Here is a 27,859-nt window from a genome sequence, read left to right on the forward strand (position 1 = left end):
CCATGGTCTCCCCTTTTCTTAACACTAATGTTCACTGAACCGCATTTAATTAAGAGAATGTATATTGACATGCATAACATAATCAGGTCAGGGATTTGAGCTGAAATTGATTGAGTGCAGCTCTTCTATACTTATTTCAATTTACAAATGTTCAGATGCAGATGGATGGTGAAAAGGTTTAATTTCCATTTGTGTTGTTAGCACAATCCTTATAATGTAAGCATTAATTGAACATGCTCTGTGTCGTTGTGGAGCAATCAAGCATGTCCATTTTTCATAAGTGGAGGTTGGAGGTCAATTTTTAACAAGTTCCAATCAGTATACTTATGGAAATGTATTTACATTTAGTAAACTATAGTATTAAAGATTTTGGTCCTGGAAAGTCAGCATTAGACAAAAAACATAGCAAGTCTTTTGGAATAGCAACTCATATAAAAGTAGGAAGTGCCTTTATTTTTCTGAGTTATGGGGTTGGAGGTGTGAAATGGTTTCCTGCTGCAGATCACTTCAATCCTTTTATTTTGGTTATTTTGATCATGCACTTTGTTGTAAAGCTGGGGCTTCAATTTTAGCATTCATTCATTAATTTTTTTCATAAAAATCTTAATGTACAAAGACATGGCAGTCCCATGACAATGAGTCACATTGCTTTTGCAATGTAGAAGATTCTATACCTGCTGGTAATATTCTCTGCATCTTCAGCCACAGCAGTACAGGGGGTTGTAAAATCTGTATTTTCTTAGTGAAAATATATTTTATCCATGTAATGATCTTTATTACTTTCCATCTCATCAACAATATATTTTTTTTTTCTTGCACTCTGCATCATGGGCATATGACACATTTTCTATTATCCTTTTCATTTTTTTTTTCACATACTGATTTGCAAATGTTTAAAGTTTGAATAGAAAGATGCAAGTAACTTTGCATTTTGTCCACAATGATAGCGTGATTTATTTATTCATTTGCTTACTGGGGGGACAGACCATTAAGATACACGTCTCATTTCCAATTTAGATACCTCATAAATTCTGCTTGGTTGATAAATTAATGGAAAGGCCTAGGGATTTCAGTATGGGAATTTTTGTCACATAAAACATTCTGTTTTCCCTTGAGATTTTATTGACCTAGAAAGGAAAATACATCCTCCTGTTTCTGGATGCCTACCTTAGGAACTAAATGCTATAACTTAAAAGACATTTAGAGTAGTGTAGCAGTGTACTATACACTGTACAATACAGTGAATAGTAGTTGATTTCTTAATTCAGCTGTCAAAGCAATTTTATTTTTTTTTAAAAAAGGAAAGAAAAGAAAAAAGCAATTTGTTATTGTGGTGGTTTTACCGTGCTGGGCAGCTAAACCCCACAACCGCTCTCTCACTCCCCCTCCTTTAGATAAGGAGGGGGAGAAGTAAAGCAAAGAACAACTCACGGGTTGAGATAAGGATAATTTAATTAAAGGGAAATAATTATAATAATTAAATAAAGACTACCATGAACTAAACAATTTAACTAAGGGGAAAATAAAAGGGAAAGGGGAAAAGGGAGGAAAACAAACAAACAAAATAAATGAAAGCTATATGGAAGTGCAGAGGAAAGAAATTACTCTCTACTTCCCACAAATGAGCGATGATTGACCACGTCCTTGAAGCAAGGCCTCAACGCACGCAGCCGGTGTTCGAGAGGAGGACCGACGTCTTCTCAACGAGAGCCCACCCCTCCCCTCTTCTTCCTGTTTCCACCTTTTATTGCTGAGTGTGACACCACATGGTATGGAATATCCCTTTGATTGGTTTAGGTCAGCTGCTCTAGTGATGTTTCTCTCCTCACTTTTTGCCCACCCCCTAGGAGGGTTAGAGAAAGGCCCAATGCTGTGCCACTGCTGCTCAGCAGTAGACACAACACTGGTGTGATAACACTGCTGTTCCAGCTACAAGTACAGAGTACGGCACTGAATGGGCTGCTGCCGGGAAAGTTAACATTCCAGCCAGACCCAGTACAACCTCCACCCCTTATTCCATAACATTTGTGTCACACTCAGATCCCCATACTTTAGCATACAAGCATTCTCATCATTATCCCTTGTACTTTAACAGGACAAGGATTTAACAGGACAGGATAGGCAGGTGTATCTTTTCATTCCATAGGTCTTTCTTGGAAAATGTTCATAAGAACTGTTGATGATTAGGTCTTCATCTGTCTTCATCTGCCAAAGTGGCCACTCAAGGCAGGCGGAGTTGGATGTCTGGACACCAGCACCAGCTTAGCTCAAGTCCTTGTTGCACTGCCCGGCTCCTTGCAAAGTTGACCTGTCGTTGATCCTACAGCATCTTCCTACAACATATAACTTAGATTATAGATTAGTTTTCTCTCAATGTCAAATCTCCTTGAGGCACACACTTGATATCCCCATTCTTTTGCATGACCCACCAGGTATACCCTGGTCCTTGGGCGAAGACAATCCCACGAGTGGGTTTGCCTTTTCCCGAGGCAGGAGCAACCCACACTGCCTTCCCCATCCACCTTCCTATATGCACTACGGGAACCTTAGCTCCTTTCACAGTGTGTAGGGGTTTTGTTTCGGCAGGATCAGCACGGCTGTCAGACCCCCTATTGTTAACTAGCCAAGTGGCTTCTGGTAGATTTGTGTCCCATTGTTTCCACGTCCCAGCACCTAATGCTCGTAACATAGTCTTTAACAGTCCATTGTACCTCTCAACCTTCCCAGAGGCTTGTGGGTGGTAAGGGATGTGGTACACCCACTCAATACCATGCCTCTTTGCCCAGGAGGTAACAAGATTGTTTCGGAAATGACTCCCATTGTCAGACTCAATTCTCTCTGGTGTACCATGACGCCACAATACTTGTCTTTCCAGGCCCAAGATAGTGTTTCGGGCCGTGGCATGGTTTACAGGGTATGTTTCCAGCCACCCAGTAGTTGCTTCTACCATGGTGAGTATGTACCGTTTGCCTTGGCGAGTTTTTGGGAGTGGTCCGATATAGTCAATTTGCCAGGCCTCACCATATTGAAACCCTAGCCATCTCCCCCTGTTCCAGGGAGATTTTACCTTCATGGCTTTCTTGATTGCAGCACAGGTCTCACACTCATGGGTAACCTGTGTGATGGCCTCAATGGTCAAGTCCACCCCTCGATCACGAGCCCATCTGTAAGTGGCATCTCTCCCCAGATGTCCTGATGTTTCATGGGCCCATCGAGCTACAAACAGCTCACCCTTACGTTCCCAGTCTAGGTCCACCTGAGCCACTTCAATTTTCGAAGCTCGATCCACTTCTTTGTTGTTCTGATGTTCTTCAGTAGTGCGACTCTTGGGCATGTGGGCATCTACATGACGTACTTTAACATCCAGGTTTTCTACCCGGGCAGCAATATCTTGCCACAGGGTAGCAGCCCAGATAGGCTTACCTCTGCGCTGCCAGTTGCTCTCTTTCCATTGCTGCAGCCACCCCCACAGAGCATTTGCCACCATCCATGAGTCAGTATAAAGATACAATACTGGCCAATTTTCTCTTTCGGCGATATCTAGGGCTAGTTGTATGGCTTTTACTTCTGCATACTGACTCGACTCACCTTCCCCTTCCATGGCTTCCACAACTCGTCGTATGGGATTCCACACAGCAGCTTTCCATTTCCGATGGCTCCCTATCACACGGCAGGATCCGTCAGTAAACAATGCATACTGCTTTCTGTCTTCTGGCAACTCATTGTATGGTGGTGCCTCTTCAGCACGGGTTACCTCTTCTGTTGGCACTCCGAAATCTCTGCCTTCCGGCCAGTCCATAATCTCTTCCAGGATTCCTGGGCGATTGGGTTTTCCCATTCGAGCCCGCTGTGTAATTAACGCTATCCACTTACTCCATGTAGCATCAGTTGCATGGTGTGTAGTGGGAATTTTCTCTTTGAACATCCAATGTAACACAGGTAGCCGCGGTGCCAAGAGGAGCTGTGCCTCTGTACCCACAACTTCTGAAGCAGCTCGAACACCCTCATATGCTGTGAGTATTTCCTTTTCAGTTGGGGTGTAATTGGCTTCTGATCCTCGATAGCCCCGACTCCAGAAGCCCAGAGGTCGACCTCGAGTTTCTTCTGGGGTTTTCTGCCAAAGGCTCCAGGTGAGCCCATGCTCCCCAGCTGCAGTGTACAGTATATTTTGCACAGCTGGTCCAGTACGGACAGGCCCAAGGGCTACTGCACGAGCTATTTCTTGTTTGATTTGTTCAAATGCCTGTTGTTGCTCAGGGCCCCACTCAAAATAGTTTCTCTTTCGAGTCACTCGATATAGAGGACTCACAAGCTGACTATAGCCTGGCACATGCATTCTCCAGAATCCCACGAGGCCTAGGAAAGCTTGCGTTTCCTTTTTGCTAGTTGGCGGAGACATTGCTGTTATTTTATTGATCACATCCATTGGAATATGGCGACGTCCATCCTGCCATTTTACCCCCAAGAACTGGATTTCCTGTGTAGGCCCCTTGACCTTGCTCTTTTTAATGGCAAAACCAGCTTTCAGGAGAATTTGGATTATTTTCTTCCCTTTCTCAAAAACTTCTTCTGCTGTGTTGCCCCACACGAGGATGTCGTCAATGTACTGAAGATGCTCAGGAGCTCCCCCTTGCTCCAGTGCAGACTGGATCAGTCCATGGCAAATGGTAGGGCTGTGTTTCCACCCCTGGGGCAGCCGATTCCAGGTGTATTGGATGCCCCTCCAAGTGAAAGCAAACTGCGGCCTGCATGCTGCTGCTAAAGGGATGGAGAAAAATGCATTAGCAATATCAATTGTGGCATACCACTTGGCTGCCTTTGACTCTAGTTCGTACTGAAGTTCTAGCATGTCTGGCACTGCAGCACTCAGTGGTGGCGTGACTTCATTCAGGCCTCGATAGTCCACTGTTAGCCTCCACTCGCCATTAGACTTTCGTACTGGCCATATAGGACTATTAAAGGGTGAGCGAGTCTTGCTGATTACTCCCTGACTCGCCAGTCGGTGAACTAACTCATGGATGGGAATCAGGGAGTCTCGGTTGGTGCGATATTGCCGTCGGTGCACCGTTGTGGTAGCAATTGGTACCTGTTGTTCTTCAACCTTCAGCAATCCTACAACAGAAGGGTCTTCTGAAAGGCCAGGCAGGGTAGACAGCTGCCTAATCTTCTCTGTGCTCAAAGCAGCTATGCCAAAAGCCCACCGGTATCCTTTTGGATCCTTGAAGTACCCTCTCTTGAGATAGTCTATGCCAAGGATGCACGGAGCCTCTGGGCCAGTCACAATGGGATGCTTTTGCCACTCATTCCCAGTTAGACTCACTTCAGCTTCCAGTACAGATAGTTGTTGGGATCCCCCTGTCACTCCAGAGATACAGGTGAGTTCTGTCCCTTGGTAGCCTGATGGCATTATGGTACATTGTGCGCCAGTGTCCACTAAAGCTTTGTATTCCTGTGGTTCTGATGTTCCAGGCCATCGGATCCACACAGTCCAATAAATCCGGTTATCCCTCTCCTCTACCTGGCCAGAGGCAGGGCCCCTCTAGTCCTGGCTGGAGCGTCTGCCACTTAATTCTTGCAAATGCACAAATTCTGGCAAATGAGAGGTAGAGGTCCCTTCATCGTGGTCAAGAATAACATCAGCTCTTCTACTGCCTCTGGGGTACTGCCCAGTAGAAACTGGAGCAGCATTTCTCTTAGGAGCCCCTCTTCTTGCTGCTGTATTTCCTTTCAGTTCACGTACCCGAGCAGCTAGGGTTGAAGTAGGTACACCATCCCATTTCCTCATATCTTCCCCATGGTCACGCAGATAAAACCACAAGGTGCCACGTGGTGTACGTCTTGGGTACTCTCTCTCTTGAGCAGGCGAATGCTGATTCTTAGTGGCTGAAGTATCACTCTGTCTAGATGAGGGGGAATATACTTTCTCCACAAGCTTGTCAAGTCCTTTAGACAATTTCTCCACAGCTGAGACACAGGACTGTAGCGGACCAGAGAGATTGTCTTCATAATTTTGAAGTTGGCAGGAGACATCATACATTGTTGGTCCCGTCCCCTCATCCCAGTGAATTGCTGCCAGGGTACTGGCATGTGCTGCTGGTGCACTCCGCACAAATTTACGCCACATGGATGTTGTGCACTGGACTTCATCGGGGTCTTGAGGTGTCTGGGCATTGTCCAAATCACTATAAATCATCTCCCGCACAGCTAATTCCCGCAGATGTTGGAGACCTTTATCCACAGTGGTCCACTTGCCTATGTGATATACAATATCTTCCTTATGGGGATATCTTTCTTTGATAGCTGCCAGGAGTCGTCTCCAGAGGCTGAGGGCCTGTGCTCCTCTCCCGATTACTTTGTCGATTACCCTTTCTCTAGAGAGGGATCCCAGCTGCTTGGCTTCATTGCCTTCTAATTGTAGGCTACTGGCCCCAGCATCCCAGCATCGGAGCAGCCAAGTGAGGATGTGTTCACCTGGGCGTCGACCATAATCCTTTCGTATTTCTCGCATCTCACTCAGGGATAAGGATCGAGTGATTTCTGATTCCTTTATGATTTCCGTCTCGTCTTCCTGCTGTTTTTGTGACGGCTCTGCTTTAGAGGTACCTGCCAATTCCCCTTCTCCCTCCTTCTTAGGAGAGCCTTCTTCCCTTACTAAACGAGCTGACCTCCGTTTCCATTGTTTTGACTTGACTATGGGGGCGACTGATACCATAGTTGGTTGGTCCTCTGGGTCAGCCACAGCATGTGTTACTTGGTCATCAGATTCAGAGACTTCCTCCCTCTCTTCAAGTTGCTGGATGATGTTAAACAGTGTTTGATAGGAATAAACCAGGACCCAGCACAATGCTGCAAGCTGTTGTTCTCCGGCATTATCAGGATCAGGACATACAACTCTCAAACATTCTACCAAGTTTTTAGGATTTAGCACTTGCTCAGGGGTGAAGTTCAAAACTATTGGAGGAGACACTCGTGACAGGTATCTGCTAACATCATCCCACACACCGTGCCACTCACCACGAGACTGTTTCGGGACAGATTCCCAAATAAGTTTTCTAAACAATCGACTAATCTTAGAGAGAAAATGAAACCTGTTATTCAGAATTAGAAATAGCAATACATGGGTTACAGATGGATCTTCAAAATACTCCCAAACTGTTGTAATTAGCCCACTGTGAAAGAAGGGAAAGGTACCATTCCTGATATTATTAATAAACTGGTGTCCAGATGAGAAAAGGAAGGCAGTGTAGTTCTGAATATTCTCTGAAAGATAGTTTCCATGGGACCCAAATGATAACAGCGCAGAGCCTGAATTCCAGAGTAAAACCAAGGTCAGTGCTTGGCAGCACAACGAATTAAAAAAAGTGAACACAGATTGTAGCACTTGGTCGGATCGGATATATAGGAGAAAGGAGAATATGACACGAATTGCATGACATATGAACAAAGCCATTATTATTAACAGGGCAAGGAACATGGTTACTAGCAAGCAAGTGTGTTATTTGTATGCGTTTAATCAATTCTATTGTTATCTCAACCCTTCGAGCCCCACGTTGGGCGCCAAAAAGGACTGTGGTGGTTTTACCGTGCTGGGCAGCTAAACCCCACAACCGCTCTCTCACTCCCCCTCCTTTAGATAAGGAGGGGGAGAAGTAAAGCAAAGAACAACTCACGGGTTGAGATAAGGATAATTTAATTAAAGGGAAATAATTATAATAATTAAATAAAGACTACCATGAACTAAACAATTTAACTAAGGGGAAAATAAAAGGGAAAGGGGAAAAGGGAGGAAAACAAACAAACAAAATAAATGAAAGCTATATGGAAGTGCAGAGGAAAGAAATTACTCTCTACTTCCCACAAATGAGCGATGATTGACCACGTCCTTGAAGCAAGGCCTCAACGCACGCAGCCGGTGTTCGAGAGGAGGACCGACGTCTTCTCAACGAGAGCCCACCCCTCCCCTCTTCTTCCTGTTTCCACCTTTTATTGCTGAGTGTGACACCACATGGTATGGAATATCCCTTTGATTGGTTTAGGTCAGCTGCTCTAGTGATGTTTCTCTCCTCACTTTTTGCCCACCCCCTAGGAGGGTTAGAGAAAGGCCCAATGCTGTGCCACTGCTGCTCAGCAGTAGACACAACACTGGTGTGATAACACTGCTGTTCCAGCTACAAGTACAGAGTACGGCACTGAATGGGCTGCTGCCGGGAAAGTTAACATTCCAGCCAGACCCAGTACAGTTATGCTTAAATCAAATAGGAAAAGTTTTCATTTTATTCTTACAAGGACAAAATGCTACAAACTATCCTTTTCTGTCAAAGTCCTCCATTTCCCATGAATCAAAATGTTTATTACATATTCTTGTAAGCAGCAAAGGGCTTGAATTCAGTAGTTGTCATTGCCCTTTTACACTAAGAAATTGCTCATAATTGTAGCAAGACTTCTTGGTTCACCGTTCCCTTTTTCCTGCAGGCTTTGAGCTAGTGTTCCTGAGAGAGGCTGTGGGGCATTCAATGGACATGACCCCTCTCTCATTCTGCCCTGATGAGGCTCATCCTTCCTCCACTCAACAAAGAGAAACACCCCCAAATCAATTTTCTTACCTATGCAGTGAGCATACTAACCAAACTGAGAGAGAAAATCATTCTTTCTCATATTGTCCTTTCTCATACTGACATATACATTTGATGTCTATCAGATAGGAGACTGAAAAATAATTCCATATCCACAGGTTATCTATCAGACAACATACTCTCTTGGAAGGCGAAGCTCAAACAGCTTCAATACACCGTGAAAGTTGAATCCAGATTTTCCATTAGGTGGGTGATCACCAAAGTGTTTTTCTGGGAGAGTTCAGTCACCCAGTTTTTTATTACATTCCTGAAAAAATAATCAAGAGAAAAATATTTTGCCCAGTTTCTAATTTTTATGCTTTTAAGCGTGAAAAGAAGCAGGTAGGGGAATTTTTTAATTCTCTGACTGCCAGTTCATTTTGATTCTGAAGATGTTTAGGCATGAAGGTGTTTTTGAAGATGTAACAAATGCATTTGCCATCTGCATAAATATATGTAGTTGTAAACCTTAAATATTACCCTGTAGTATTTTCTTCAAAATGGATTTTTGTGAGGGAGTGGAATGGAATGGATATGAAATAATAACCAGGATATGAAATAATAACAGTTTCTCCTTGCTGGGGACACATTAAGGTAGAGACCAGGTGAGATTTAAACAGAAACCAAATCAGATTTGCATTCGGAATACTTTTCTGTGTCGACCATGAATTTTGGTATGTCTTGGTGATACCTTGTTCCTACCTGCGTTCCATTCTTGCATTTTGTTGGTATGTGATATATGTGGAAGTAAAGAGTGCCCACTCTTCCTTTCACATGGCTTATAGAAATGGAAATGAAGAATTCTTAAGCAAGTGGAGGACAACAAAAGTGAGGAGTCACCCAGCTCATTCCATTTCCATCTGCCACTCCGTGTAGTTGCCTGGCTGACGTGGAAGGATTTGTTTAACCCTGAAAATATGACGCCTTTCCTCTGCACAGTGGGAAGTCATGGCCCCTCATATGCAAAGTATCTTGTGCAGTTTATACATAACCGGCAATTACTAATACTCAGTGGATTTCCTTTGTATGTTCTTTGGTATGAAAGGTGCTATGCAAAATATTAGAGAGCATGCCTGGTTCTTCCACAGAATCCCTTGAGATAACACTGGTTTCTGGTGTTAAATTATTTGAAAGAGAAACAAAAGTTTATCCTATGGTTTAAAAGAAAACAAACATTTGAATGGAAGTGGCATGAAACTATACTTCCATTGTATAATTGTTTGTGATTGCATCAGAGAGATTATAAATTGCCTTCTGGAGGGATGGTGCTCAGTGCACCAGGTTGATACTTATTTCTGATGCTTATTGACAAGTGAATTAAGTACCTTGCAGACCTTGTATTTGAAGCTGCTTTCAACCAGAGTCAGACTGACTGCTCAGACTTTCTGGGAAGTGTCTCTATAAAGGGAATGGTCCCTGCAAGAATTACTGAAATATTGTACGCTGCCCAGCTAGTGGTAGTTCCATCCAAGGCAGGTCAGGTAGACATCTGGATAATCTATCAGATAAATATTCATAAATAAAATGTATTTTTCCTTATTGTTATTTATTTAAATTAAACATATTGCAATTAAACATATTAAGATTATCTCTAAAGGGGTGTTAAGCTTGCCAGATTGATGCTCTATTTACAAATACTTATATTTTCTGAGGTGTTTCTTACCCAGAACCATTGCATGGAATAATAGGAAGCAGTCCTTCACTGTAAAGTTTTTCCTAACGCAGTCAGTCTCAGCAGGCTCAGCACGGTTTCATGAGCTAGGCTCTCCTGGGCAAGCAACCTGATAGAACTTCGTGTTTCTACAGACTGAGAGCTGCCACAGCTTTTCTGTAGGTGAACTCTGAAGGGTTATCTACAGCTGCTACATTGAAAAGGACTAACATGTTCAAGAGGAATTAATATTCTCCCTAAAATTGCTCCCACCATGTTGAAGGAGAGCACATGAGGGCCTTGGCTCATGGAATTTTTTATTTTTTTTTTGGGGGGTGGGAGGGAGGGAGGGGTGGAGGTGTCAGGGGGCATTCAGGTACATCTTGACCGTAAAATGTGTCAGGGTCAGGAAAGCTGGCAAGTCTGCATGCATTACCCTGGGTGCTGTGCTGAGCTGAAGTTATCCTAAAAAACATAAGCCATAACATTTTGCTGTAAAGCTTATGAAAAAGCATATCCTTGAATCAGGTACTTATACGGAACAACAGATGCTTCATTTCTCCGTGGACTCATCAATACTCCCTTTCATATGAATACTAGGAAAACTGTGATGGCCAAAAGATATACAGACATTTGTGTAACTCAGAAGTTGAAGAAAGCTTTTAGTAAATAATTACAATGCAGATCTTTTTGTATGAGCTGGCAAGATCGACTGATTGCCTAAGAAAACATTCAAAGCCTGTCACTGAGACAGGAAATTTATTGGAAATTTTTAAATGTAAGGACCATTTACCGTCACAAAATGTGTCTATATCCTTCCTAACTATTTGTAGGGAAAACATAATCATAAACTGCAACTGTGCTGGCTTAACAGTCTAAAAACAGGCCTCTCTACTGCTATTTAATTTCTAAACTGTGATAATGATGTTTTACAGTATTTTATTGGACTGAATATCACTAAAAGCTGGTTTAAATAATTTTATAATTAAAATATTTGAATTAGTGCAGTGGGCAGATGGGACAGTGCTGTTTATCTTAGAAGTAATAGCCCAAATAGGAAGCCCTACCTAAGGTAAAGAATACATACCCTAGATAACAGGCCTGCTGCTCTCAAGAGAAGCTATAACTCCACAGGCAGACAGATGATCACTGAATTGATGCCAGACAAAACTGTTCACTTAGGCTGGAAAAATAAAAATGTTTCAATTTTAGAAAGATCATAAATTTTGTTTCAATTTTCCTTTGTGAAAACTGAAGAAAAATGTTTTAGTCTCTTTGGCTTACCCTAAATCCCAGTGGGACTGAAATTTTCAAAAGGCTGTGATTTCTATTCTTGTGTGTGAGATGGAAAGTCTTGACAGAAAAAAAAAAAAAAAAAAAAAATCCCAGCCTGCTTACAGGCTTTTTTTTTTTTTTTCAGGAAGAAGTTAAATAAATGTAATATGTTTTGTTAAATAAGTCTGTGATGGGAAAGGTTGTTAGTCAGGCAGAAGCAATGAGGATAAAGGCTGCAGCAGGAGATCTGTATGCATCCACTGTTCCAGTGCAGGGCAGGTAAAGGGGGAAATGCTGCCAGACTGCTTAGAAACAGTCTTATGAAGGCTTAAAGTTCAACAAGGCCCACTGACTTTCAGGAAAAGCTGGGAAGGAAATAAAAACAAAGCATGGTAATCTGGAAGAAATGGAAAAATTCTGCCAGCTAGCTGGGTGGGTTTTTCTTTTGCTCATTAAAGTAAGAAATGGCAGAAGAGGACCATCTTGCAACCTGGGTTTTCTATCCGTGTACAAACATGAAAGTCCTCATCTACTTTGGCTTCTAGCAGCTTTTAAAACATAGACAATTTAAACCAGGGTCTGAAGGAAAAAGTTATTTATAAAGAATACTGCAATGTTCTTAAGTGAAATCCCCAAACCCTGAAGTGTGCTTTCTGTAAGGATATATATGAAGCAATACAGGAAGTCTGACTTGCAGAATACAAATTCCCAGGAATCCAGAGATTTTTTCTAGGTTTGTACTGTTTCTGCTCATGTGGGGTATGGGCAGCTGGCACCTGAGTCCTACACAGCAGGAGAGGAGGGCTACATAATTAGAAGCTTAAACATGCTTTTCCTACAAATGGATTATCAACTTAAAGCTTTCATAGAACTAAAAGCTCCATCCTTGCTGCTTTGTATTGATCTCCATTGCAAGGTCTTGCTACAAACATTTCAAAGACTTTTTGAGACATGCACACACATATTATTTCTCTTCATATTGCATAGCCTATTGAAAAGCTCAAGCAATATTTTTTTTTTTTTTTAGATCTCTCTATCATTAATCTTAATTATTTTACAACACTATATTTGATATATATTAGTTGGAGTAATCTTTGTGTATACATACCTGTGCCTCAAACTAAGACTCAGTTAAAGTTAGTTAAGAAATCCACATTGATAGGAATGAATTGGGGGATGTAGCAGGGCAGGGAAAACATGGGCAGTCAATATATAGAGCTTGCTGAAGGTAGGGAAGGACAATACTGGAAAATAATATTTCTACACTCTTCATGTAATTAATAAATATGACATCTATGAGAACTGGAAGGGATCTTGAATAATGCGTCATAAAAATCCAGGCAGTTTACTGGGCAAAAGTAAAAGCCCTTGCTTCAGGAAGATGAACTGTGACAGTTTTATCAAATTTTTAATTTGTGTTTTTAGGAGGTCTAGGTCATTTCAATCAGAAGGTTAAAAACTTATATGCTTTATTGTATCTAAGCTAATGCATTTGAACTTGTCCAAAATTATTTAGATTGGAAACTGAGATGGAATTTCATACAAATATAATGGGAGAAGCTTCCATTAGCTCATGCCTTGTCTATGTTAGAAAAAATCAACAGAACTTCTAGTTCTAGGAAGCTCTAGGTGACCTCTTCAAGAATAGTAAAATTCAAATAAAATACATACAAATAATCAACTTGTATAAAATTTCTGAGAAGATGAAAAAAAAAAATAAAGCTTTATTTTAATGTAGTCAGTTGATTTCCCCTATGGTGTTGATGTAGAGATTGATATAATTGCAGAGGTCAGCTACCCTTTGGTCCATTTTCCAATCTGTTCATCTGAGAGATAAAAGCTTTGCTCTTAGTGGGCAAGAATTTGTGTCCTCTCTAACTCTAGTGGAAGCTGTTGTATAAAAGCCAAGACAAAACACATAAGCTAAATCTTTAATCACAGACTACAATACAATGATGAGAGTGTCTAAATTTAGTATAAAAATCCGATCTCACACTGGCATCTTCTGTTTCAGGAAGCAGAACTGCTAAAAACATAGTTTAATGTGGTGTTTTGGTACCAGCTGATTTGCTGTGATGTATCAAAACTAACTAGAAGCTGATTAAAATACAGACCTTCAGTTAGATTTAGCAACTCAAGGACAGTGAACATGCAATCTATGTACAGAATTGCTCAAGACTGGTGAGGGTATTCTCACCAGATACATATGGTTTGTGCACTGCATTTCTGTTAACATTGTAATTGCTCTAAATGTACACAGAAATGGTAAAATGTAATAACATTTAAAAATTGTCCAGTTGAATTCTTACTGATGTTGTTCTCTCAGAATCTCTGTAGGGAGAAGAGGAGTACATGGATAACATGTTCTGAAATTGCTTTGTCTTTAATTTTAGATTTACACAATGGTTGGACATACTACCAGGATAAAAGATAAAATGCCTTTATGTCTAACAGTACAGTAATGATGTCATTACTGAAGTTATTTTATAAAGGGAAATTAAAACTTCATGAGAAATAATTTTCAACGTGGTATTTATAAGACTCCTTTTAAAAATCTATATACTGTTCTTTAAGATGCAAAAGCTTGATACAAAGAATGTAGTTTATCCTTCAGTTACACAAGAAAGATTAAGAAGTGAACAAACTCAATCTTTTGAAGATGCTGGAAAATTGTTTTCAGTATTTTTCTGTCTTCTAGAAGGAAATAAAGGGGCAAAAAGTCAGTCCTTAGATCTTATGGCTAAGATTAGAAACTTTTTACTGGTTTGATTTTCTCATTACACTTATAGACTTGAGAGTGGAATTCTCCCAGCACTATTTCTGTGCCTTTAAAACCATTTGCTATGAGCAGCAGAATTTGATGAAACCTCTCTTCCTGTAATTTCAGTGATGAAACTCGAAGAGGTGACAAAAGGAATGAGTTGTGCAGGTCATGGTTCAACCTGAGTGTTTCTGGTTACTAACTTTTTCTGGGAAGTTTAAGCTGTCTCTTAAATTTAGAACATTTTTCTGAAGTCTGAAATTCTTAAAAATCATCAGCTTTCCATACCTTCCTGCTATTTAGCAACCTCATAAACTGCAGAAGCCCTGAAATGGCCAGCCAGTCAAAATGCAATGGGACAAACAAGGTCAGAAGCTGAAAGCACCAGCCAGTGCCTACTGCTGTTCCATACCAAGTCAGTACTGCCTGTGGCCTCATTCGTTATCACGTACAAAAATCCTAAGTCCATTGCTTTTGGTAAGGTTTTTAGATTTGATTGGGATCCCTGTAAATGATATCCAAATCTGCCTAATGTGAGTAATATGTGATTAAATCTGGTAATTTGATCTTAATTGGGCAGATGAAAAAGATGGCATTAAGACAAGGCAAAGTTCCTCACAAAAGGTTATTAAGAAAATTGAGGATTAGAGAGTGAGAAATGGATGATAACAACTTAGCAGGGAGGCAGAAAACTCATATCAGGAATAAATGATTACTCTTTTAAAATGGTACAAGATCAGAGGAATGATACCTTTCTTAAGATTCTTTCTTAGGACTAGTCCCTACTCCTGGGGAGTGCATCTAATAAGATGCATGAGATTTAGATCTTTTTCATCCAAGTTTTGTTATAGAGGTATGGCACATTAGGATTCCCTTGATCAGACAGCTGTTTCAAAGTAAACAGGTAGTTTTCTGTGTAAATGGTCCTAATCCAGCAAAGCAAATGAGTATGGGTAAAATTGCAAACGTGAAAAGTTTCAGACGAATGTATTAAAATTGTTTCCAGAGCCAGGGGCACACATCAGTGTCTTCTTGGATCTGTACCAAGAAAAGTGATGTTTTATAGAATCATGTAAAAATATTGCATAGGTAAAATGCAGCTACAGCTAATCCTACTACTTTTCTTGTGCTGGCCACCTTTTTCAATAATGACAAACAAATGCTAAAGGGAACATTGTATTTATCTGTCTTTACTAGCCAGACCACTTATCCTCAGGGTACTCAACCTCCCAACCTGGAAGTCTGGGACAGGGAGCAGAAGAAACCCCCCATGATTCAGGTGGAAACAGCTGGAGACTTGTTGCTCCACCTGGGCTGTCACAAGTCCATGGGGCCGAGGGAGCTGGTAGATGTGATTGCTGGGCTGCTCTCCATCATCTATCAGTGGTCATGTTCATCCAGAGAGGTCCCAGATGACTGGAGACTTGCTAACGTGATGCCCATCTATAAGAAGGATTGTAAGGAGAATCTTTGGAACTATGTGCCTGTCAGCCTGACCTCGGTGCCAGGGAAGGTGATAGAACAGGTCGTCTTTAATGCAATCACACAGCATGTGCAGGACAACGGGGGATCAGGCCTGGTCGTCATGGGTTCATGAAAAGCAAGTCCTGACTAACCAAATTCATCTCCTTCTATGACCCACCTGGAGGATGAGGTAAAGGCTGTTGATGTAGTCTACCTAGACTTCAGCAGAGACTTTGACACAGTCTCCCGCAGTATTCTCCTGGAGAAGCTGGCAGCCCATGGCTCGGACAGATATGCTGTTTGCTGGGTTCAAAACTGTCTGGATGGCCGGGCCCAGAGAGTAGTGGTAAACGGAATGAAATCCAGCTGGCTACCAGTCATGAGTGGCGTTCCCCAGGGGTTGGTGTTGAGGCCTCTTCTCTCAGATAACTATCAAGAGGACTAGAGGGAATGGCCTCAAGTTGCTCCAGGGGAGTTTTAGGTTGGAAATTAATAGACATTTCTTCTCAGAAAGATTAGTGAGGCATTGGAACAGGTTGCCCAAGGAAGTGGTGGCAACACCATCCCTGGGGTGTTTAAGGAAAGGTTGGACCTGGTGCTTAGGGACATAGTTTGGTGGGTAATATTGATGGTAGGGGGATGGTTGGACCAGATGATCATGGAGGTCTTTTCCAGCCTTGATTCTGTGATTCTATATTTATATAGTTGATTGCAGTAACTCTAACATGAAATAATATCTCAGATGCCCTTCCCTTCCTTGTTTCCAGTGTTACATTCAGCCTAATTATTGTTACAAAAAAGTTGGAAGTCCAGATATATCATGTAATTGCACTTGGCATTGCTTTCCATCACAATCTCATGTTGCGTTGAAGAAGCATAATTGACACATTCTGTGATGCCACAATACTTCGCAATATATTTACAGTGTACACATTCAAGATTTTTTTTTCAGATAATAAAGTTACTCAGCTCTGTTAAATATATGTTTACGTTTGATTAGAGTTTTTAATTAATGCAGTAAACTTAGACTTTGCAAAGATCTCTCCTTTCATGTTCCTTTAATTTTCACTATAATCTGTTCTAAGCATTTAATTGCATATTTTCAGCTTCAGTTATTAGTAATGTTTTTTTTTGTCCATTTTTGTTTTTAAGCTGGCAAAGGCATGGAAAATATTGGAAAATATCTTTGCCTTTCTCTACTCCAGGTCTTCTTTTAGACCATATCCTATATTCTCTATGTCTAATAGTAGGTACTGCAGCATGGCAGCCAACTGTTTGGTATTACTAGAAACAAAAATTTGGAGACAACAAAGATTGTCTCCTTTTGTCCTGGTTTCAGTTAGCACAGAATTAATTTTCTTCCTAGTAGCTGGTGGAATGCTGTGTTTTGGCTTAGAATGAAAAGAGTGCTGATAACACCCCGATGCTTTAATTGTTGCAGAGCAGTGCTTATACTAAGCCAAGGACATCTCAGCCTTTGCTCTGTCCTGCCAACGGGCAGGCTGGGGGGTGCAGTAAGAGCTGGGAGGGGACAGACCCAGGACAGGTGACCCAAACTAGCCAAAGGGGTATTCCATACCATCTGACGTCATGCTAAACAATATATAGGGGTGGCTAGCCGGGGGGAGGGGGCCGGACTGCTCGGGGTTAGGCTGGGCATCGGTCAGCGGGTGGTGAGCAATTGCATTGTGCATCACTTGTTTGTACATACTATTATTACTTTCGTATTATCACCATTGTATCATCATTATTATTATTGTTATTATTATTTTGTTATTTTTTTTTTCCTGTCTTATTAAACTGTCTTTATCTCAACTCACGGGCTTCACTTTCCATTTCTCTCCCCCGTCCCAGAGAGGGAGGGGGGAGGGTGAGCGAACGGCTGCGTGGTGTTTAGCTGCCGGCCGGGTTAAACCACGACAGTCTTTTTGGCGCCCAACGTGGGGCCCGAAAGGTTGAGATAACGGCAGATCTGATCAGAGTGTGTTAAACTAAAATTGGTGTAAGGATTAGACCTGCTTAATAGTCACTTGTCATGATGCTGATTGCTTTAATCACAACTCTGCTGCGCCTGTTTTCCAAATTGAGTATTGTAGTACATTATTTTCCGTATTTGCTCTCTGTAGTGTTGTTTCTCCTCTCCGGGCCCTGGTTTCAGACCATTATGGTACTAAGTGTAATAGCAATGGCTTATGAGACGATAAGATATCTGGTCATGACTCTAACTTGGTATTTATACTCAGTAACATCGTGGACTCTGTACTTTGGAAACAGCATCTTGGGAACTATTAGCAATTATACCTATTGTTTTTCTCCATTAGAGAGTCAATCTGTGGAGGGGAAAGGGGAGGATATTTTTCCTTACTTGCTTACTCTCCCTTTCTCCTTCACCACCCCTGTATCCTCCTGGGTCACTCTGCCTTCCTCCTTCACCACCCTCTTATCCCCTGAGCTTGTCACAATAGCTCTCCAAGATATTGAATATTTCTGGAATACTCAGAATACCATAGTCTTGTTGTTCTGCCTCATGAATGCACTTCAGATTCTGCTTAAAGTTAAACAACTACTTATGAAGCTCATCCGGAGATCTGCCCGGAGGCAGTATAGTTGTGGGTGGCAGGGAGTATGGGTGGATATGGGCAGGCATCTAGAGCAGTTGGCACCCCCAGTGTGTTGGAAATTCACCCCTGAACAATGGCAAAATCCTCAAAAACTGGCAGAATGCTTGAAAAAAAGGTGTAATGATTCTGGCAGTTCCAAAGTAACACAAATCATTGTAACGTGCTGGGGCCTGGCTCATGCCTATCGAGCTGCCATTGATACTGCTGTCAACTTAGTGACAGACCCTGCGGCCACTCCAAACCCTGTGACAGATCCAACGGCCACTGTGACCCCTACGGTGGATTCTGCAGCCGCTCCAGTCCCAGCTCCTGCAGCCGCTCCAGTCCCAGCTCCTGCAGCCGCTCCAGTCCCAGCTCCTGCAGCCGCTCCAGCTCCAGCTCCTGCAACTGCTCCAGTCCCAGTTCCTGCAGTCGCTCCAGCTCCAGCTCCTGCAGCTGCTCCAGTCCCAGTTCCTGCAGTCGCTCCAGTTCCAGCTCCGGCCGCTACTCCAGTCCCAGTTCCTGCAACTGCTTCAGTCCCAGCTCCTGAAGCCGCTCCAGCTCCAGCTCCTGAAGCCGCTCCAGCTCCAGCTCCTACTGCTGCTCCAGTCCCAGCTCCTGCAACTGCTCCAGCTCCAACTCCAGCTCCTGTAGCCGCTCCAGCTCCTGTGGCCGTGTCAGAGAAACGAGCTGTAGCAGTGCAAGTTGACCCTGCAGAGGGCATTCCAACCCCTGTGGCAGACCCTGTAACAAAGTCAGAGAAACGAGCAGTAGCAGTGCAAGCTGCCCCTGTAGAGAAGGTGAAAATATGGTATAGAAATTCAAGTCGTTTAGAACGCAGAGAGTCTTCTGCCAATCCAGGTAAGGCTTCTGCCAAAACTAAGTATAGAGATGACGAAGATGATGACGACGCTGGGCCGTCAAGGATTCAGGAGGAGGAAGATGAGGATGCCGAAAGAGCAACAGTAACTACCCGAAGCCTAAACGAGCGCGAGCTACGAGATGTGCGAAAAGATTTTGGTCGCTGTATAGGTGAGCAGCTTGTCACCTGGCTGCTCCGGTGCTGGGACTCTGGAGCCAATTGTGTGGAATTAGACGGCAGGGAAGCCAAGCGGCTGGGATCCCTTGCTCGAGACGCCGGCATTGACAAAGCAATTGCAGATGGAGCACGACCCACCAGCCTCTGGAGGCGTCTCCTCTCAGCTGTGAGGGAAAGGTATCCCTTCAAGGAAGATATTTTATGTCTACCAGGCAAGTGGACCACTATGGAGAAGGGAATCCAGTACCTGAGGGAATTAGCCGTACGGGAAGTGATTTATGAGGATCCAGACCTCAAACAAACATCCACAGATCCAGATGAAGTCAAGTGTACACGACCCATGTGGCGGAAGTTTGTACGGAGTGCACCATCATCATATGCCAGCTCATTGGCAATAATGGCCTGGAAAGAGGATGAGGAACCCACAGTGGGTGAAGCGGCTAAACAACTCCGGCAGTACGAAGAAAGTCTCTCCTCTTCCTTACAGGCCTGCGTCTCAGCTGTGGAGAAACTTTCTGAAAAGGTTCACCAACTTGAAGAGAATCTATTGTCCTCCCCACCTGAACCAACCAGTGCCCACCGACCAAAGGAGAACACTTGGGAGAAACTTTCTGAAAAGGTTCACCAACTTGAAGAGAGATTATTCTCCTTCGCACCTGTACAAAGCAGTGTCTCAGCTGTCAGGGGTAGGCGTTCACCCACACAAGGAAGACGATATGGTGGGTACTCACCCCGTGCCACCCTGTGGTTTTACTTACGAGACCATGGAGAGGACATGAGAAAGTGGGATGGAAAATCTACCGCGACCCTAGAGGCACGGGTACGTGAGTTGCAAAAGAAAACAATCAGGAAAAAGGGATTCTCCGAAAAGTTTGCTGCTCCAACTTCCAGCAGACAGTCCTTCAAACACAGAAACGAGGAAGATTCTGACCAGGATTAGGGGGGCCCTGCCTCCAGCCAGGGGGAGGAAAGGGACAATCGAGTTTATTGGACTGTGTGGATTCGATGGCCTGGCACATCACGCGCACAGAAGTATAAGGCTTTAGTAGACACCGGTGCACAATGTACTATAATGCCATCGAGCTATAAAGGACCAGAGCCCATCTATATTTGTGGAGTGACAGGGGGATCTCAGCAGTTGACTGTATTGGAGGCTGAAGTGAGTCTGACTGGGAATGAGTGGGAAAAGCACCGCATTGTGACTGGTCCGGATGCTCCATGTATCCTTGGCATAGACTATCTTAGAAGAGGATACTGCAAGGACCCAAAAGGGTTCCGGTGGGCTTTTGGTATTGCTGCCTTAGAGACAGAGGGCATTAAACAATTATCTACCTTGCCTGGTCTCTCAGAGGACCCCTCTGTTGTGGGGTTGCTGAGGGTCGAAGAACAGCAAGTGCCAATTGCTACCACAACTGTGCACCGGCGGCAATATCGCACCAACCGAGACTCCCTGATTCCCATCCATAAGCTAATTCGTCAATTGGAGAGCCAAGGAGTGATCAGCAAGACTCATTCACCTTTCAATAGTCCCATATGGCCAGTACGAAAGTCTAATGGCGAGTGGAGACTAACAGTGGACTATCGCGGCCTGAACGAAGTCACGCCACCACTGAGTGCTGCAGTGCCGGACATGCTGGAACTTCAGTATGAACTTGAATCGAAGGCAGCCAAGTGGTACGCCACAATTGATATCGCTAATGCATTTTTCTCCATCCCTCTAGCAGCAGAGTGCAGGCCACAATTTGCCTTCACTTGGAGGGGAGTCCAATATACTTGGAATAGGCTGCCCCAGGGGTGGAAACACAGCCCTACCATTTGCCATGGGCTGATCCAGTCTGCACTAGAGCAGGGGGAAGCTCCTGAACACCTGCAGTACATCGATGACATTATTGTGTGGGGTGACACAGCAGAGGAAGTTTTCGAGAAAGGGAAGAAAATAGTCCAAATCCTTCTGAAAGCCGGTTTTGCCATAAAACAAAATAAAGTCAAAGGACCTGCACGGGAGATCCAGTTTTTAGGAATAAAATGGCAAGATGGACGTCGTCAAATCCCAATGGATGTGATCAACAAAATAACAGCTATGTCTCCACCAACTAACAAAAAAGAAACACAGACTTTCCTAGGTGTTGTGGGGTTTTGGAGAATGCACATCCCAAATTACAGTCTGATTGTAAACCCACTCTACCAAGTAACTCGTAAGAAGAATGAGTTTGAATGGGGCCCTGAACAACGACAAGCCTTTGAACAAATCAAGCAGGAAATAGTCCATGCAGTAGCCCTTGGGCCAGTTCGAACAGGACCAGATGTAAAGAATGTGCTCTACACTGCAGCCGGGGAGAACGGCCCCACCTGGAGCCTCTGGCAGAAAGAACCTGGGGAAACTCGAGGTCGGCCTCTGGGGTTTTGGAGTCGGGGATACAGAGGATCTGAGGCCCGCTATACTCCAACTGAAAAGGAGATATTGGCAGCATATGAAGGAGTTCGATCTGCTTCGGAGGTGGTCGGTACTGAAGCGCAGCTCCTCCTAGCACCCCGATTACCGGTACTAGGCTGGATGTTCAAGGGAAGGGTCCCCTCTACGCATCATGCAACCGATGCTACATGGAGCAAGTGGGTTGCACTGATTACTCAGCGGGCTCGAATAGGAAACCCCAGTCGCCCAGGAATATTGGAAGTGATCATGGACTGGCCAGAAGGCAAATACTTTGGGATATCATCAGAGGAGGAGGTGGGTCGTGCTGAAGAAGCCCCACTGTACAACCAGTTGCCAGAGAATGAAAAGAAATATGCCCTGTTCACTGATGGGTCCTGTCGTATTGTGGGGAAGCATCGGAGATGGAAGGCTGCTGTATGGAGTCCTACGCGACGAGTTGCAGAAGCTGCTGAGGGAGAAGGTGAATCGAGTCAGTTTGCAGAAGTGAAAGCCATTCAGCTGGCTTTAGACATTGCTGAACGAGAAAAATGGCCAGTTCTCTATCTCTACACCGATTCATGGATGGTAGCAAATGCCCTGTGGGGATGGTTACAGCAATGGAAGCAAAACAACTGGCAGCGTAGGGGCAAACCTATCTGGGCTGCTGCATTGTGGCAAGATATTGCTGCTCGGGTAGAGAACCTGGCTGTGAAAGTACGCCACGTAGATGCTCATGTGCCCAAGAATCGGGCTACTGAAGAACATCAAAACAACCAGCAGGTGGATCAGGCTGCTAAGATTGAAGTAGCTCAGGTGGACCTGGATTGGCAGCATAAAGGTGAATTATTTATAGCCCGATGGGCCCATGACACCTCAGGCCATCAAGGTAGAGATGCAACATACAGATGGGCTCGTGATCGAGGGGTGGACTTGACCATGGACGCTATAGCACAGGTTATTCATGACTGTGAAACATGTGCTGCAATCAAACAAGCCAAACGGTCAAAGCCTCTTTGGTATGGAGGACGATGGCTGAAATATAAATATGGAGAGGCCTGGCAGATTGATTACATCACACTCCCTCAAACTCGCAATGGCAAGCGCCACGTACTTACAATGGTGGAAGCAACCACCGGATGGCTGGAAACATATCCTGTGCCTCATGCTACCGCCCGGAACACCATCCTGGGCCTTGAAAAGCAAGTCCTATGGCGACATGGCACCCCAGAAAGAATAGAATCAGACAATGGGACTCACTTCCGAAACAACCTTATAGACACTTGGGCCAAAGAACATGGTATTGAATGGGTGTATCACATCCCCTATCATGCACCAGCCTCCGGGAAAGTTGAACGATACAATGGCCTGTTAAAGACTACCTTGAAAGCAATGGGCGCTGGGACGTTCAAAAACTGGGATACGCATTTGGCAAAGGCCACCTGGTTAGTCAATACTAGGGGATCTACCAACCGAGCTGGACCTGCCCAATCAAACCTGTTACGTACTGTAGATGGGGATAAAGTTCCTGTAGTGCATGTAAAAAATATGCTGGGTAAAACAGTCTGGGCTACTCCTGCCTCAGGAAAAGGCAAACCTATTCGTGGAATTGTTTTCGCTCAGGGACCTGGATATACTTGGTGGGTGATGCAAAAGAACGGAGAGGTCCGGTGTGTACCTCAAGGAGATTTAATACTGGGTGAGAATAGCCCATGAACTGAATTGCACCATGTTAAATAGTATATTATACTGTATGTTATCACTACCATGATTACTATAGGTGACTAATTAGAATGTATGGAAAAGAGTGTAACCTGAGCATGACATAAATGGTATGGAATAAGGGGTGGATAGATGTCCTGGTTTCAGTTAGCACAGAATTAATTTTCTTCCTAGTAGCTGGTGGAATGCTGTGTTTTGGCTTAGAATGAGAAGAGTGCTGATAACACCCCGATGCTTTAATTGTTGCAGAGCAGTGCTTATACTAAGCCAAGGACATCTCAGCCTTTGCTCTGTCCTGCCAACGGGCAGGCTGGGGGGTGCAGTAAGAGCTGGGAGGGGACAGACCCAGGACAGGTGACCCAAACTAGCCAAAGGGGTATTCCATACCATCTGACGTCATGCTAAACAATATATAGGGGTGGCTAGCCGGGGGGAGGGGGCCGGACTGCTCGGGGTTAGGCTGGGCATCGGTCAGCGGGTGGTGAGCAATTGCATTGTGCATCACTTGTTTGTACATACTATTATTACTTTCGTATTATCACCATTGTATCATCATTATTATTATTGTTATTATTATTTTGTTATTTTTTTTTTCCTGTCTTATTAAACTGTCTTTATCTCAACTCACGGGCTTCACTTTCCATTTCTCTCCCCCGTCCCAGAGAGGGAGGGGGGAGGGTGAGCGAACGGCTGCGTGGTGTTTAGCTGCCGGTCGGGTTAAACCACGACACCTTTACACACAAATTGCCTCATGTGGCATCAGAACAGAATTAAGTCTTTGTATTGCACATTTGTAATCAGATGGATGAAAGACAAAAATGACTCCAAAAGCATTTAGTACTTTTATGATTGAGATTTTTTTCCACTATGTATATTCCTGAGTATTAAAAAATGAAGAACAGATAACATTCTGCTGATTGTTATTGCTGGTTTTTCTTAGGGAGGTGCTGTTTATATCATTATGAAGCTATTGTTACTTATTAACTTTGATGGAATTATGTTGCACCTCTGCTACTCTAATGAGCAGAAGTTGGTCCCTGGTGTCTGTGTGAATTAATAAATATTTCTACTGTGAAACACACTGAGGATGCACCAGTAGCAAATACAGAGAGAATATGGTTGCTTCTGATTCAGGGAAGGATTTATTTTTATATAAATTGTTCCATAATCCGCCATTACTTTGAATGAAGTCCTTGTGACCTTTGGAGCTCACAGAAACTTAATTCCTAACAGCCTGCTACTTTATATGACATCCTGGAAAATCTGCTCTAGAAGAGAAGGCACAATTCAGCCTTTTCCCAAGGAATCTCCTTTGATCCAAATACAAACAAATAAGGATCTCAACAATCTATCTGAGAGGAAAGAGCAGTTGGTACTATAGCTAACGTAATGTTTTCTTCACTTACAGCAGGTAAAAATATGTTGACAGGTGTAATTTATTAGTATTCTTGCCATATGTGTTTTTCAGCCTTGAGAAATAATTCAACTGTCCAAAATTGTAATTCAATATTGCTGATATCAGACTGTTTAGTCTGATATTTCTTCTGACACTGTATTTCTTCTGACTCAAGAATAGTGCGTTATAACTGTTTCTCTGTCCAAACTCTTCCCTTTTCCTCTGTGTTCTGCAGAATGCCACAATGCCCCTGTTGCTTGTGATGAGGCTTTTCATATGTAATATATAAACATATCTATATAATATATAGATATTTATGTATATATATATATTACATATGTATAGATAATATGTGGTATATCATGTACATGTATACACATAATTATGTTTTTCAAGGACAAATGTGCCAAGTATGTACACAATTAACATTCAGCATAAACTGTGTTGTGATGTCCAAAGAACAGCAGAAGTGCATCCCTACCCCAAAATCCTAATCTCTTCCTAGAGAACCTATTAACTGCCATATCTATTTTGGGTCTGGAGAGAGTAAAAAGAAAGAGAGACTTTTTGGAGGTCTGGAGTTTGAACTGCAATTTCCACATATTGCTATCATATATGAACAAAGGCAATTAAACATCTAAGACTTTTCTTTCCACTGAAAATTTTGCATATAGCATATATATAGTATAGGAAGTTTTTTTTTTTTTTCTAATTGTTTTTATAATTATACTTAAATATGAAATCTGTTGCCTTCATATAGATTTTTCTTCCTTTAAATAGGCTCTACTTTTAGCCTGTTAGTGTAAAGTTGCACAAATGCTCTTTGCTGCCAGCTTTCATTAGTGGTTTAGTTTAAAGGCAGAATTGTGAGTGTGTATCATTTTATGATTTTCAAAGGAAAAAGATCAGTGGAGGTCTTTTGAGAGTTTAGGTCCTTTTTGCTTTTTAATGAAAATCTGTACATTGTTTTTCCTACATAACTGACACCTTTACACACACTTGCATCTAAACTGGTGTTCCATGTGTTGTATTTGAAGTAGATCACAGGACTTTTGGTGCCAGAGACCTTGACTTCTACTGTATTTTGCAAAGCATCATTTATGCTTACAGCATTCCCTAAATAATAAATAAAACAGATAAAAAGCTTTGCAAATCCTTCAAACAAATATAAAGCATATGAGATTTCAGTCCTATCAATATGACAGCACCTCCTGCAGAGGTGTGACTGCAATAAATTATTATAGTGAATAAATAGGGATCTTAGTGTGTCAAAACAGGCCTTCAAAAAACACTTAGAGTGGTATTTTGACAAACTATGGCCTCTAAACCTTTGGCTGTCATCACTGCAGAAGATGAATGCTGTAAAACTAATGAAATTACAAAAGCCTCGTTAAGCAAGGCAGCACAACAATGTCTATCTTTTGAATGGGGTGGGCCATGCATTGAAAGACAGATGATCACAGAATCACAGAATCACAGAATTTTCTAGGTTGGAAGAGACCTCAAGATCATCGAGTCCAATGATGGTTCCTGCTCTGTTTTTTTAAGAGCTACTGAGCGCATAAAGAGTCTGAGATGCTCCTCACTTGTTCTCTTGGACTGGACCTGTGGTTGGCAGCCCCAGGTTGTGTGGAGACAGTGTGGCGTGGTGAGGGACTGGTTAAGTTGCCTTGAGCTCCAGCTTAGCACCATTTCTCCAAAGCAAGATTGATGTAGCTTACACCAGGGCCCAAGAAGCAGCTATTACTTTGTTGTGAACAGCAGCACTTCGAGGTGCTGACCAAGATAAAGGGTCTGTTGTGTTCCACATTGCACAGCAAGAGGTGGCTGCTCAGCTCACGTGAACCTGGGCAAGCAAAAAGCAGCAAGTGGGAGGAAAACCAGAGTCACGGAGAAGTGAAGTGCTGTCTAAAGATCTCACAGCAAGTCATTGATAGATGTAGATGCTCATTTCACACCAGCAGAAGCTGTTTTCCTGCTCTACTGTACCTGTGAATAATTGACCAGCTGAGTAAGATGTCTTTAAACAATTGCCAGCTTAGTCAGATCTTCAGCACACAAGTGGTCAAATGAACTCCAGCTGTGTGAGATGAATATTGCATCTTACGTTGTGCAGAATTTCTGTATCTGTAGTGTATAATAGGTGCTTGTTGTGTGTTTGTTTGTTTTTTTTTTTTCTTTAGACTAACAGGATGAGAGAAGATAACTGTAGCAGCTGGTTATACAAAAATAATCAATGCCTAAACCTATTATTGCTTTAATTTCCACTAGGAAGCAGACCAATACTGTATTTTTTAATTATTATTGAACAGTAAAAAAAAAAAAAAAAAAAAAAAAAAAGTGTATTTTAAATTAGTTAGATTTGCCAAAAAGAAATCACTGTTACTTCTGCTGGCTTTGCTGGGGGAAAAATAATTCCAAGAGAGGATGGCTTTCCCCTTCAAACAGATCTTATTCCCAGCCTGCATATGCCTCTTGCCTCAAGATCTCCTGGGTGTAGGCAGGTGATCAGCACAACATGACTCACAACAGCAGAAGACTTGGAGTCAGCAGCATCCTTCAAGAAGATTGGTGGGGGAAAAAATGAAAGGTAACAGGAGTGATATGTGTGGAGAGATTTCCATGTGGTTCTTCTACTTCCTCACATCTACTGCTGCTCTGCTGATGACACAACTCGCAAGTTATTAAAAATTTAATGTTATTCAGAACCATCTTTCCCTACACAATCCAAGCACTTTTCATTTCTCACACCTGTCCTCAAAAGCACTTTCATTCCTCAAGAACAGCAGGGAAATAAAATATATCTACAATGTATATTATGTTTAATATATGTCGACTGATCTTTACTATGTGTACATAAATGTCACAACAGATCAATTGCTGAGTATTTTTTGTCTCTCTAAGGTACTTAGAGATTTTTTTCTATTTC

At 42.7% G+C, this 27,859-nt stretch overlaps 2 long non-coding RNA genes across 12 annotated transcripts in view; both read left to right on the forward strand.

Moving 5' to 3' along the window:
• LOC311433985 overlaps positions 1-27,859 on the forward strand; it is a 150,509-nt gene that overhangs the window by 52,891 nt on the left and 69,759 nt on the right. The window lies entirely within an intron of this gene.
• Positions 1-27,859, forward strand: part of LOC311433988 — a 104,581-nt gene that overhangs the window by 35,016 nt on the left and 41,706 nt on the right. The gene's annotated exons all lie outside the window — the stretch shown is intronic.

The sequence above is a fragment of the Aythya ferina genome (assembly GCF_964211825.1).
Source record: "Aythya ferina genome assembly, chromosome: 3".
NCBI lineage: Eukaryota > Metazoa > Chordata > Aves > Anseriformes > Anatidae > Aythya > Aythya ferina.